The sequence below is a fragment of the Pseudophryne corroboree genome, chromosome 5, assembly GCF_028390025.1.
Source record: "Pseudophryne corroboree isolate aPseCor3 chromosome 5, aPseCor3.hap2, whole genome shotgun sequence".
In the NCBI taxonomy this organism is placed as follows: domain Eukaryota; kingdom Metazoa; phylum Chordata; class Amphibia; order Anura; family Myobatrachidae; genus Pseudophryne; species Pseudophryne corroboree.
In genome coordinates this window covers 652,706,007-652,718,678 of record NC_086448.1, presented here as the reverse complement: position 1 = coordinate 652,718,678, position 12,672 = coordinate 652,706,007, and the positions used below count along the sequence as shown (strand labels likewise).

Here is a 12,672-nt window from a genome sequence, read left to right as displayed (position 1 = left end):
TTCCAGCATCTCCGTGACTCAGTACCTCCGTGCTTTCAGTACCTCCGTGCCTCAGCACCTCCGTGCTTCCAGCATCTCCGTGACTCAGCACCTCGTGCCTCCAGTACCTCCGTGCTTTCAGCACCTCCGTGCCTCCAGCATCTCCGTGCCTCCAGCATCTCCGTGCTTCCAGCATCTCCGTGCCTCCAGCACCTCGTGCCTCCAGCACCTTGTGCCTCCAGCACCCCTGTGCCTCAGCACCTCGTGCCTCCAGCATCTCGTACCTCCAGCACCTCCGTGCCTCAGTACCTCCGTGCCTCAGCACCTCCGTGCTTCCAGCACCCCAGTGTCTCTACGCACCCCAGGGTCTCTACGCACCCCAGTGTCTATACGCACCCCAGTACCTCCAAGCACCTCAGTGCGTCCAAGCACTTCCGTGCCTCCTAGTACCTCAGTGTCTCCAAGCGCCTCCGCACCTCCTAGCATCTCAGTGTCTCCAAGCACCCAGTGCACTTTAGCGCAGTTGTACCTGGTATCTTCACTGGTTCATCAGCGCCTTTCCAGTTCTGTCTTTCAGGAGACCTTCAGCGTGCCTCCTGTCTGCCGACCTAATCCTGCATGAGGAGAACCTAGATTCGGCCATCTCTCCTGCGGTTCCTCTTCCCAGTCACCAGAAGAAACCCCGAGTCCACAACACTCCCAAACCAGGTCAGTGGTAGTATTCATATAATCCTCCAGTCGCCCGCACAGACTTCACTAACACCGGGTTCACAAAACCTCAGTCATGACAGTTCAACTGAATTTTCTTCATCCGAGGCCGTTGAGGAAAGAGATAGAGCATCAGCCTTAGTGTTAAAAGTCCCGGCCCGGTACTTAATGATGAACGAGAAACGAGTGAAGAAGAGCGCCCATCTAGCTTGACGGGGATTCAAGCACTGGGCCGTCTTGAGATACAGCAAGTTCTTGTGATCTGAGTAAATCGTAATTAGATGTTTAGCACCTTCCAATAAGTACCTCCATTCTTCTAGGGCAGATTTTATCGCCAGAAGTTCCTGGTCTCCAATGGTGTAGTTTCGTTCAGCGGGAGAGAACTTGCGAGAATGGAAACCACATGGATGTAACTTCCCATCAGAGGAGTACTGGGAAAGTACGGCACCGATGCCTACCGAGGAAGCATCGACCTCCAAGAAGAATGGTTTTGAAAAATTTGGTTGCTGGAGTACCGGAGCGGACATAAAGGCTGCTTTCAACCAGGCGAACGCTGCTACCGCTTCAGAAGACCAGTGACTTGGGTCAGACCCCTTTTTGGTTAGGGCAGTAATAGGTGCCACAATGGTAGAGAATCCCTTTATGAATTTCCGGTAGTAATTCGCAAAACCCAGAAATCTTTGTACCGCTTTCAAGGAGAGAGGCTGAGTCCAGTCCTGAATGGCAGTGAGTTTTTCTGGATCCATGCGGAGCTCCATACCTGAGATGACATAGCCAAGAAATGGAATTGAAGGGACCTCAAAGGTACATTTAGAAATCTTGCCGTAGAGATAATTCCTTCGTAGGCGAAGAAGTACTTCCTTCACCTGTACTCTGTGAGATTCTTAGAAAATATCAGAATGTCATCCAAATATACCACTACGCTTAGGTATAACATGTCCCGGAATATCTCATTCACAAATCCCTGGAAAACAGCAGGGGCATTGCTGAGGCCAAACGGCATTACCAAATATTCATAATGCCCGTCCCTGGTATTGAAGGCCGTCTTCCATTCGTCCCCCTGTCGGATGCGTATCAAATTATAGGCTCCCCTTAAATCAAGCTTAGTGAAGACGTGGGCTCCGCGAACCCTATCAAATAGCTCCGTGATGAGCCGCAAAGGGTATTTGTTCTTAAGGGTGATATCGTTTAAGCCCAGATAGTCAATACACGGTCTTAACCCTCCGTCCTTCTTCACAAAAAAGAAACCTGCTCCCGCCGGTGAGGTAGAGGGGCGAATGAATCCTTTCAGCAAATTAGACTTGATGTAGTCCGACATAGCTTGGGTCTCGGGTAAAGACAAGGGGTAAGTACGTCCCCGGGGTGGCATTTTCCCTGGGATGAGCTCAATGGGACAGTCCCAGGGTCTATGGGGTGGTAACTGATCGGCCACATGCTCCGAAAAGACATCTGTGAACTCCCGATAGACCTCCGGAATGAGCTCTTCATCCGACTTGGAAGATACCCGGAGCGGGTAGACAGGAGTGAGACAATTAGAATGACAAAAAGAACTCCAGGACAGTATTTGTGACGACTTCCAGTCGACGTGAGGGTTGTGAATTTTAAGCCAAGGAAGACCTAGAACCAGATCGTGGGGCATCTCCCGAATCACTAGGAACTCCAGATGTTCTTGATGCAGAGCTCCCACCTGCAGCCTGATTGGCACTGTGCGACTGGTAATAAGACTATTAGAAATTTGGGTACCATTGATGGCGGTCAACGTAATAGGCCGTTTGACAGACTGTAACTGTAAACCTAAGTTCTGGACACAAGAAAGGGAAACAAAATTCCCTGCAGCCCCAGAGTCCAGCAAAGCTTTACCAGGTTTGGCTATTGACTCAGGAAACAGAGACACGGAGAGTAAACAGTCCACTGTCGGAGAAGGTTTAGATGTAATTCCTAACTCGACTCCTCCGGCACAAGCTAGGACTGCCCGTTTCCCGGACGGGACTTGCAGAACTTGAGAAAATGATCTGCGGCTCCACAGTAGAGGCAGAGTCTACCCTCACGACATCGCTGTCGTTCTTCTGGGGACAGCCGAGATCGATTGATTTGCATGGGTTCGTCTGGACTTGGAGTAATCGTTTGCTTAGACGGGAGAGACCGGAATCTGGATCGATCTGACCGACTATGTTCGCCTCCCCATTCCTGCATGCGAAGATCCACCTTTACACAGAGTGAGATCAACTGTTCTAAGGAATCTGGCAGATCCCTAGTGATCAGTTCGTCCTTTAGGCGGTCGGAGAGCCCGTTCCAAAAGGCAGCCTGGAGAGCATCATTATTCCAGCGTAGTTCTGAAGCTATGGTCTGGAAGTGAATCACATACTGCCCCACTGAACGGGAGCCTTGTCGGACTCAGAGCAAGTCTGAAGAAGCAGCGGTCGCTCTGCCGGGCTCATCAAAGATCCTTCGAAATGACGCAATGAAATTGGTGTAACTAGAAACCAAGGGATCAGATCACTCCCACAATGGTGACACCCAATCCAATGCTGAACCTTCGAGTAAGGAAATAATGTATGCCACCTTGGACTGATCCGTGGGGAAGTTGTGCGAAAGAAGTTCAAAATGCACCTCGCATTGGTTGAGAAAACCACGGCAATTTTTTGGATTCCCATTATAGCGAGAGGGAGTGGGAAGCTGAAGGCGTGACCTAGCTCCAGACAAGGATTGAACATTACTAGGGACAACCACTGGAGCGGGCACTGGAGCTGGAGCTGGAGCCGGAACTACTGAAGCCAGAGAAGCCTGAATTTGATCCAGCCGACCGGATAATTCCTGGAGATACTGCATCACCTGGCTCTGTGCAGTCTCCTGACTCTGAACTCGGGAAACCAAGTCCTGGATGGCACTTGCCTCTGGGTTCCGATCCCCCGGGTCCATGGGGCCTGAGTATACTGTCACTGACCTGGATTGGGAGTGTTGTGAACTCGGGGGCTCCTCCGATGGTCGGGAAGAGGCACCACAGCTGGATCGGAGCAGAGAAGGCCGGATATAGGTTTTCCTCATACAGGACTCTGACAATTGTGTTTGATGAAGAAATGCTGAAGAACTTTATTTAGGGAAGGGAGCAATACAGCAACTCATGGAAGAAAGAGGACTGGTGGGCAATGTCAAAGGCTACTAAAGAATTTGTGATCGATGTTTAAAGATACATGAATAAAGAACTTGTGAGCGATGGTGAAAGACACTAAAGAATTCGTGAGCGATGTTTAAAGTCACTGATGATTGAAGAACTTGTGAGCGATGTTTAAAGACACTGATGAATGAAGAATTTGTGAGCGATGATAAAGACACTGATGAATGAAGAACTTGTGAGTGGTGTTAAAGACACTGATGAATGAAGAACTTGTGAGCGATGATAAAGACACTGGTGAATGAAGAACTTGTGAGCGATGATAAAGACACTGGTGAATGAGGAACTTGTGAGCGATGATAAAGACACTGATGAATGAAGAACTTGTGAGCGATGATAAGGACACTGGTGAATGAAGAACTTGTGAGCGATGATAAAGACACTGATGAATGAAGAACTTGTGAGCGATGATAAAGACACTGGTGAATGAAGAACTTGTGAGCGATGATAAAGACACTGATGAATGAAGAACTTGTGAGCGATGATAAAGACAATGATGAATGAAGAACTTGTGAGCGATGATAAAGACACTGATGAATGAAGAACTTGTGAGCGATGATAGAGACACTGGTGAATGAAGAACTTGTGAGCGATAATAAAGACTCTGATGAATGAAGAACTTGTGAACGATGATAAAGACACTGATGAATGAAGAACTCGTGAGCGATGATAGAGACACTGGTGAATGAAGAACTTGTGAGCGATGATAAAGACACTGATGAATGAAGAACTTGTGAACGATGATAAAGACACTGGTGAATGAAGAACTTGTGAGCGATGATTAAGACACTGATGAATGAAGAACTTGTGAGCGATGATATAAGGCACTGAAGATTTTGTGAGCAGTGTTCAAAGACGCTGATGATTGAAGAACTCGTGAGCGATGTTTAAAAACACTGAAGACTAGGAGAGCGAGCAGCACGATATGCTGGGAAAGCTGACTGGATGCTGGAAACTCTAGGAGGTAGCACAGCGGTCACAGGAGCACTGGAGATCACCTCTGGAAAAGCGACGATACTCAGGCGCCGGAGCTCTGCCCGGCGTCTGGTTTTGAATCTCCCGACGACCGCCGGAGGCGGGGGCTGCCAGACGGACCAGCAGACACGCAGGGGCAAGCGCGGCGGCTGCTGCCTCTGGTGTGTGACAACTACTCTCATTATGTGACTATATTGCTTTCTCCCCCTCAACACCAGCCTCTATATTTTTACTTCCTCTTTAGCTACCTCATTCCCCATCTAGTCCCATTTTACCTGACTACAACTTCCCCCCTCATTACCATCACCCTCTTCTTTACTTCCCTCTATCCCTTCTTCATTTTCTCCCCCTCTGTAACAGCATCTGTAGTTTTAGCATCTCCCCATGTACTTGCCTCTTTGTTTCTTTCCTCAACCTTCTTCCCTCCATAAGTGCTAGTGAAAAAGCACCTTGCCTCATGCAGACAGTATTGCGCACTCCAGCCCAAGAAAGGATACTGTAGAGTCAGTAATTGGTTCCAGAGTCGACTGATAATGGAGGTTGGACAGGGCCGGTTCTAGATCCCTGTAGAGCCCCTTAAAAAAAATCTATACTGTTTTTTGTGTGTACAATTTACTGTACCTATATGTTGGTTTCTCTGCAATAGGGAACCTTTGAAGAAACTGATCCTTCATGGGCAGACGGTGCCTTCAGTCGCTATTCATGTAGGAGATCACCGGTCCTGAAGACGCCTGTTTGTGTAGGAATATAATAAATGTCATCCTCATATAACAGACGTTCAATGAGACTCGTACACTCTGTGCCAACACCTGCTCTGTGTCCCCAGTCTCCTGCCCCTCCAGCCTCTTGCACAATCTTTTCAGTATTTTCTTTCCTGCTACTACCCTGTCTCCTGCCATCCTGCCAGCTTTCTGCCCCCTTTCCAGCCTCCTGTAACTGCATTCTCTTGTCCCCATGTAACTGCAGCCACCTGTCCCCATGTAACTGCAGCTATCTTTTCCAATTGTAAATGCACCCCTCCTGTCCCTATGTAAATGCAGCCACATGTAAATGCGCCTCTGTCCCCATGTAAATGCACCTCGGTACCCATGTAAATGCAGCCCCCTATCCCCAAGTAAATGCAGTCTCCTGTAACCATGTAAATGCACTCCCCATGCCCCCATGTAAATGCACCCCCCTCCTGTCCCCATGTAAATGCACCCCCCTGTCCCCATGTAAACGCACTCCCCCTGCCCCCATGTAAATGCCCCCCTGTCCCCATGTAAATGCACCCCCGTTGCCATGCAAATGCACTCCCCCTGCCCCCATGTAAATGCACCCCCCTGTTGCCATGTAAATGCACCCCCCTGTTGCCATATAAATGCACTCCCCCTGTCCCCATGTAAATGCACCTCCCTGTTGCCATGTAAATGCACCCCCCCTGCCCCCATGTAAATGCACCTTCCGTCCCTAATGTAAACACCCCCCCACCTCCTGTCTCCATGTAAATGGATCCCTGTGAGACACCTCCAACTTACCTCTGTCTCGGACAGCCTGAGTCTCCTCTACTTAATCCTCTGTGCACTGTGACACTGGCTGTGCTGGTGCTGCTGTGCTGGGGCGGGATGAGGCGGCTTGCGGCTGGGATATGCTGGCGGGTTGAGCTGAGGCGTCCTGCGGCTGGGATGTGCTGGCAGGTCCTTCCCACTCCGATGCGCTGTACAGTTTTGCTGAGGCGGCCTGCGGCTGGGATGTGCTGGCGGGTCCTCCCCGCTCCGATACGCTGTACAGTGGAGGGGCCTGTGGCTGGGATGTGCTGGCGGGTCCTCCACGCTCCGATGCGCTGTACAGTGGAGGGGTCTGCGGCTGGGATGTGCTGGAGGGTCCTCCCTGCTCTGATGCTCCATACAGTGGAGCTGAGCCTGGTGTACTGCGGCTGTCTGGGACTTGGATGCATCGGCTGGCCCTCGGCACTCCGGCACTTCAGTGTGTGATGTTATGGCGCTGGAAATGGAGCCTGCAGTTTCAGCAATGTCCGAATGAAGGTACTGATCTGCTAAACAGGGCTCTGCGCTGTGTGCGAGGCACCACTCGCACACACCTAGTTACGGCCCTGGTCACGGGTGGCGCATATTCTGACTGGGCAGGGGCCTGCCTACCTGCTACAATTGTACAATTGGGGGGGGGGGGTGGATACCATCACTTTTAGAGCTAGCTAGGGCTGCACAGGGCTGAAAATATAGAGGATGAAGCCTGTTCTAGTGAGGTAACAGCCCAGCTCTGCATTGTCCAGCACTGCAGCCTCCCCCACAAAGAGCCATTTAATAAATAAATATAATAAATGTTACCAGCAGCTCATTTAATTTATAAGTCAGTATCTGGCATGTCCTGTAATTTTCAGATATATTCAGATACCCTTCCATGCTATTTATCTGCCTCAGTGACACAGAAAGGGGGTTCAAGTTCAGAGCATGGGACCTCCTGGGTTAGAATGGCTAAATTACTTCAGAACAAAGTTAAACTTGTTCTGAATATTAAAACGGTACCCTTGCAGGCTCACATCGCTCGCCATGCTTCAGGTAAGGTGGCTCGCTACGCTTTGCTCACCTCAGGTTGCTATTCCCAATAGATGTCCACAAGGATAGTAGTAGTAGTAGCCCAGGGTATCAGGTCTATAGATCTACACTAAAAAGGTCTACAGACAATAGGTCGACCACTAATGGTAGACATGCATTAGGTCAACAGGGTCAAAAGGTCAACAAGGTCAAAAAGTCGACATGTAAAAGGTAGACAGTTCGAAAGGTCGACATTACAATGGTTGATACACATATGGTTGATGCAAGTTTTTGGGGGTTTTTTTTATAAACTTTTTCATACGTTACTATCCATGTGGACTATGATTGGAAATAGTAACCTGTATGAAGCATGTGCGAGCAGCTGTGGTACACTATTGAGGTTTGTTTGTGGCAGAAAACTGACAAAACACACAAAAAAACAAAAATTGTGTCTAAACTCTACCTTTTGTGTGTGGACCAGAGCCGGATTAAGGCTATGGGGGGCCCGGGGCACTTCAGAGTGTGGGGCCCTTACTAAAGAGGAAGTAGATTAATTTTATATATATATATATATATATATATATGTATGCTGAAAGAAAAGATGTACAGGTGCGCTGGTGTTCATTCAATTGAGCATTCACAGTTCACAGGTGATGAAACCTTATGCTGTTAGCACTGGTGTGATGAGCACCGCAGCAATTCCCCACAGGCTCAGAATCCCTTTGAGCAGAAAGATACCTGGAAAAAGAATTTAGGAGAATGCGCCCACAGTGAAGATCATTTTTTATTTTATGAATGCATCATTAGACACAGGCAAGTAAAAGGTAAGTGTGTTCCCGTACCAAATAAGACCCACACTTTGGGCCAGTTAAAAAGCATAAAACCATCCACCAGGCAAACCTCCACCTCTGTGTACAGACGCCAGGACCATGCACCGCGCCGATACTCCGGACCCGTCTGGCCACTCGCAACGGACACAGGGAGAAGAAGGCCGAGTGAAAAGAAGCACACACGTCTGGCAGGCTCCGCCCCAACGCGTTTCTTGGATACTTCGTCAGGAGTGTTTGGATGACCCGGGAGGGCACTGGAACAAGTAAAAACATTTACCATTGGAGTGCCGGCATTTTTTCAACGAAGAAATAAATAAATAAATATATATGTAAAACAAACTTCTGTAAATGCGGCACTCTTCAGACTTGTATAAAACAGTGGTGCATTTTAATTAATCATCAACATTTCGAGGGCACAGTGACCACGTCATCAGAACACACAGTGCCCTCATGACGGGGTCTCCATGCCATATATATATATATACATATACATGCATATTATATATATATATATATATATATATATATATATATAGTGTTCCCCCTAGGAATTTTTTAGGGCAGGGCGCTGGTCTGTGGGGGCACTTGTGCACGCGTCTGACAGCGTCACTTAAGGGGGCGTGGGTGGGCGGCAGCATCACTAAAGGGGGCAAAGACGGCTGGCGGTTTCACTAAAGGGGGCGTGAGTGGGTGGTAGCGTCACTAAAGGGGGCGTGGGCGGCTGGCGGCATCACAAAAGGGGGCGTGGGCGGCCGGCAGCGTCACTAAAGGGGCAGAAAGGGCAGGGCGGGTTTTGCCTTAATAAAATCGGGCAGGGCGCAGCACCCTGCTAAAACAGCCTAGAGTGAACACTATATATATATATATATATATATATATCTAGCTCTCTATATATATATATATATACACATATATATCTATATATACATATATATATATACTATAGATATATAATAAGTATATATCTATATATCTATATCTATCTATATATATATATATATATATATATATATATATATATAGATATATATCAGTGGCGTGCGGTGAGGTCAGTGGCTGGTGAGGCATGCCCGCTAAAGCCGCCCCTATGGCTGCCGCCAGCGGATTTAGCCTTCATGGGGCCCTAAGCAAGACACCAATTTAGGGCCCCCTTCCTCATAGAATCCATAGCACACTGTCATCCGCCCCTGGCTGTGCCTGCTGTGCTTTTGTCTCCTTGTCTCCTACAGCAGTAGGGGGCAAATTCCGGAGCCTCCTCTCAAGCAGCATGGGGACAGACTCTGCTCGACTCCATCCTCCGCCAGCAGCAGCAGGTCTCCCAGCAGCCTAGTGACACACTCCCTGTACTCAAAGGAAAATAATTACCACTTCTGAGGGGGAGTGGTGTGCTGCCCAGGCAATGCATACCTCCTAACTGTCCCAATTTCAGCGGGACAGTCCCGCTATTTGGACACTGTCCCGCTGTCCCTCCCGCGGGTCGCAATGTCCCGCGGGTGGGGGAGGGGGGGCCGTTTGGGGAACCAGTGATCACCGCTGCTCTGCTTTGCAAAGCAGCCGGTGATCACTGAATAGATGCCGTGCGCATGACAGTGTGGGGAGGAGAGAAAGGGGCTGCCCAGCTGCTCAAGGAGCGCTGGGCACCCCCCCCAAACAGTTTAAAAAAAACGGGGATCGTAGCGAGACGCCCCGCCCCCTAACCCGAGGCCCCACCCCTTTTTCGTCAAGTTGGAAGGTATGGGCAATGTACAGAATTCTAGTTGGCCCTGAGCACTGTGAGGAATTAGCTCAGTTTAGTATACACTGTCACACAGCTAAATCCACACACTGCAAAATAAACACACACACACACACACACACACATATATTCTCTATCTCTCGTATTTACAGTTTTTTTGTCAAACCCCCCCCACCCCCAACTTACTTGGCCCTCCTGGCTGGCAATGCCCTTCTGTGCAGCTGCTGATGGCTCCATCCGCAATCCACAGTGACCGGCTGCTCCTGAGGATCGAGGCTCTCCCTCCTCCCTCCCTCTTCTTGCAGCATGTTGCAGTGGTGGGCCCGGCCAGCAGGGAGATACAGAGCTGGCCAGAGAGGAGTGCTCACTGTGTGACGGCCCGCAGCAGCGCGGACGCGGTGCACAACTCAAAGATGGGTGATGAATAATCTTATCACCCTTCTCTCTTCCTGTCGCCGGGGCCGCATTCAGGCTACCTCCTTGGTTAGGGTTGAGGGTCAGTGGAGGGTCTGCCCAGACAAATGGAATCAGTAAAGCTGCTGCAGGCCGGTGATCGCGACACCGTAAGTAGGCTGGACCCTGGGGAGAGATTAGAATCTGCTGCCCAATGATATTTGCCACAGTGACAGGGGCGTGCTTTCATATGGGATGAAAGCACGCCCCTGTCACTGAGGCACAAATACCAGTGCCGCTTGTGCTGTTTTTTTTAATGAGCTTTTACAGCCCTCTGCATGGCCCCGCCCCCCGCTTCCTGCACTTTATCATTAGCCGCAGGAGGCACCGCTCTTGGTGCCTCCAATACACATTTAAACCTGTTCTACAGTGTCAAAATTATTACAATAATATAAAGCAGATACTTATAACACAGAATATGTGTCATAAGTATCTTCTTTATATTATTGTAATTATTAATGACAGGGGAGGCACTGCCTCCCCTGACTGCATGCAGGGCTGTTTCTAGCCAATTTGGCTCCCAGTGCGAGATTTAAAAATGCGCCCCCCCATGACATAAAAAAATGTGCCCCCCCCCCCCCACACACACCTAGATAAAAAAACAAAAACTTGCGCGCGCACTCGGCAAGGGGTCATGGCCTCATCTAAATGGGTGTGGCCTCATTTAAATGGGCATGGTCTCGTCTGAAAAGACTACCTCACAATCCAGTTTTTGACCCTGCTTCAACAGATCACGACCACCACAGGAAAAAAAAATTCTACCATATTAAGCCCCACACAGTAATGCCCCCTGCACCATATTATGCCACACACCGCAATGCCCTTGATACATTAAATCCTCACACTACGGCAGGCAAGAGTCCCCATTTCACACATTACGGCAGGTGTCCCCATTTTACACATTGAGAGAGAGAGAGAATACTTAAAGAGGCGATTACCGCTCTTCGGCCCGCCTCACCAGTCGCTCCTCGCGCCGGCCTTTCCCTCTTCCTAACTTGGATCCCCCTCTGTACTCCGCTCGGGGATGGGGGGGGGGTGTTTCGCGGAGTGACGGGGTTGCGTCGTGACGTAACGACGCAACAGCGTCATTCCGTGAAACTCCGCCCCCCGAGCGGGTTACTCAGGGAGAAATAGGAGGGGGAAGCAGGGAGCCACAGTTGCACTGCTCGCCTGCCCCAAGAAACGGCCCTGACTGCATGTCCCTGATATATATAGATATATAGATATATCTATATATATATATCTATATATATATATAACCCAGAGCCTCCATTTTTTTTATTTTCAGCAGCAAGGAAAAAACAATGAAAGATAGTCAGCCTTACTTGCTCAGGCTGCTGTCAGTGTCTGCTGAGACAGAGGAGTTCGAGAGCTCGATCCTCTCTGCCTCCAGTCTCCGTTAAGGGCTCCAGGCTTCCTCTGCTGGGCTGGCTCCACATGCTGCCAGGGTTCGGGTTCTTCTTCCTTCCTCCCCTCTGCAGCCTGCACGCCCAGCCAATAACTGAGCCGCAGGCTCCGCTGCGGGGAGCCGGGAGCGCAGCAGCACCACAGAGCGGATCGGTAAAAGCGATCCGTTCTGTGGAAGGGGGCCCCTTTTAGAAAGGGGGGCCCGAGGTACGTATCCCCGGGACCCCCCCCTTAATCCGGCTCTGGTGTGGACCATTTCCATGTCGACCTTTTGACCCTGTCGATCTTTTCTACTGTTCTGTCTACGTATTCAGTGCCGTTTCTAGCGGCGGGCGAGCCGTGCAACCGCACGGGGCGCCCGCCGCGGCACTTTGTTACTCGTTATCGCTTCTCCCCGAGCGCTCCTGCTCGGGGGGCGGAGTTTCGCGGAATGACGCGTTGCGTCGTGACGTCACGACGCAAACGCGTCATTCCGCGAAGCTCCGCCCCCCGAGCAGGAGCGCTCGGGGAGAGGCGATAAGGAGAATGCATGGAAGGAGGAGGCGGCCGGCGGCGCGAGGGACGTGAGTCGGCGAGACCGAAGAGCGGGAAGACGTAAGTATTCTCTCTCCCCCTCTCTCCCCCTTCCTTCCCCCCCACTTGAAACCTGCCTGCCGCACTGTGTAAAATGGGGACACCTGCCTATGGGGATACCTGCCTGCCGCACTGTGTAAAATGGGGACACCTGCCTATGGGGATACCTGCCTGCCGCACTGTGTAAAATGGGGACACCTGCCTACCGCACTGTGTAAAATGGGGGCACCTGCCTGCGTACTGTGTAATATGGGAATACCTGCCTGCCGCACTTTGTAAAATGGGGGCACCTGCCTATGGGGATAC

The 12,672-nt window shown here is 50.2% G+C and overlaps 1 long non-coding RNA gene across 1 annotated transcript; it reads right to left on the bottom strand.

The window, feature by feature from the left end:
• Nucleotides 1-8,134: 8,134 nt before the first annotated feature.
• On the bottom strand, nucleotides 8,135-10,558 carry LOC134929293 (uncharacterized). Its single transcript, XR_010178450.1, has 2 exons — nucleotides 10,120-10,558; nucleotides 8,135-8,452 (listed from the first exon to the last, which is right to left on the bottom strand). It is a non-coding gene; the product is annotated as an uncharacterized LOC134929293 (long non-coding RNA).
• Nucleotides 10,559-12,672: the final 2,114 nt, after the last annotated feature.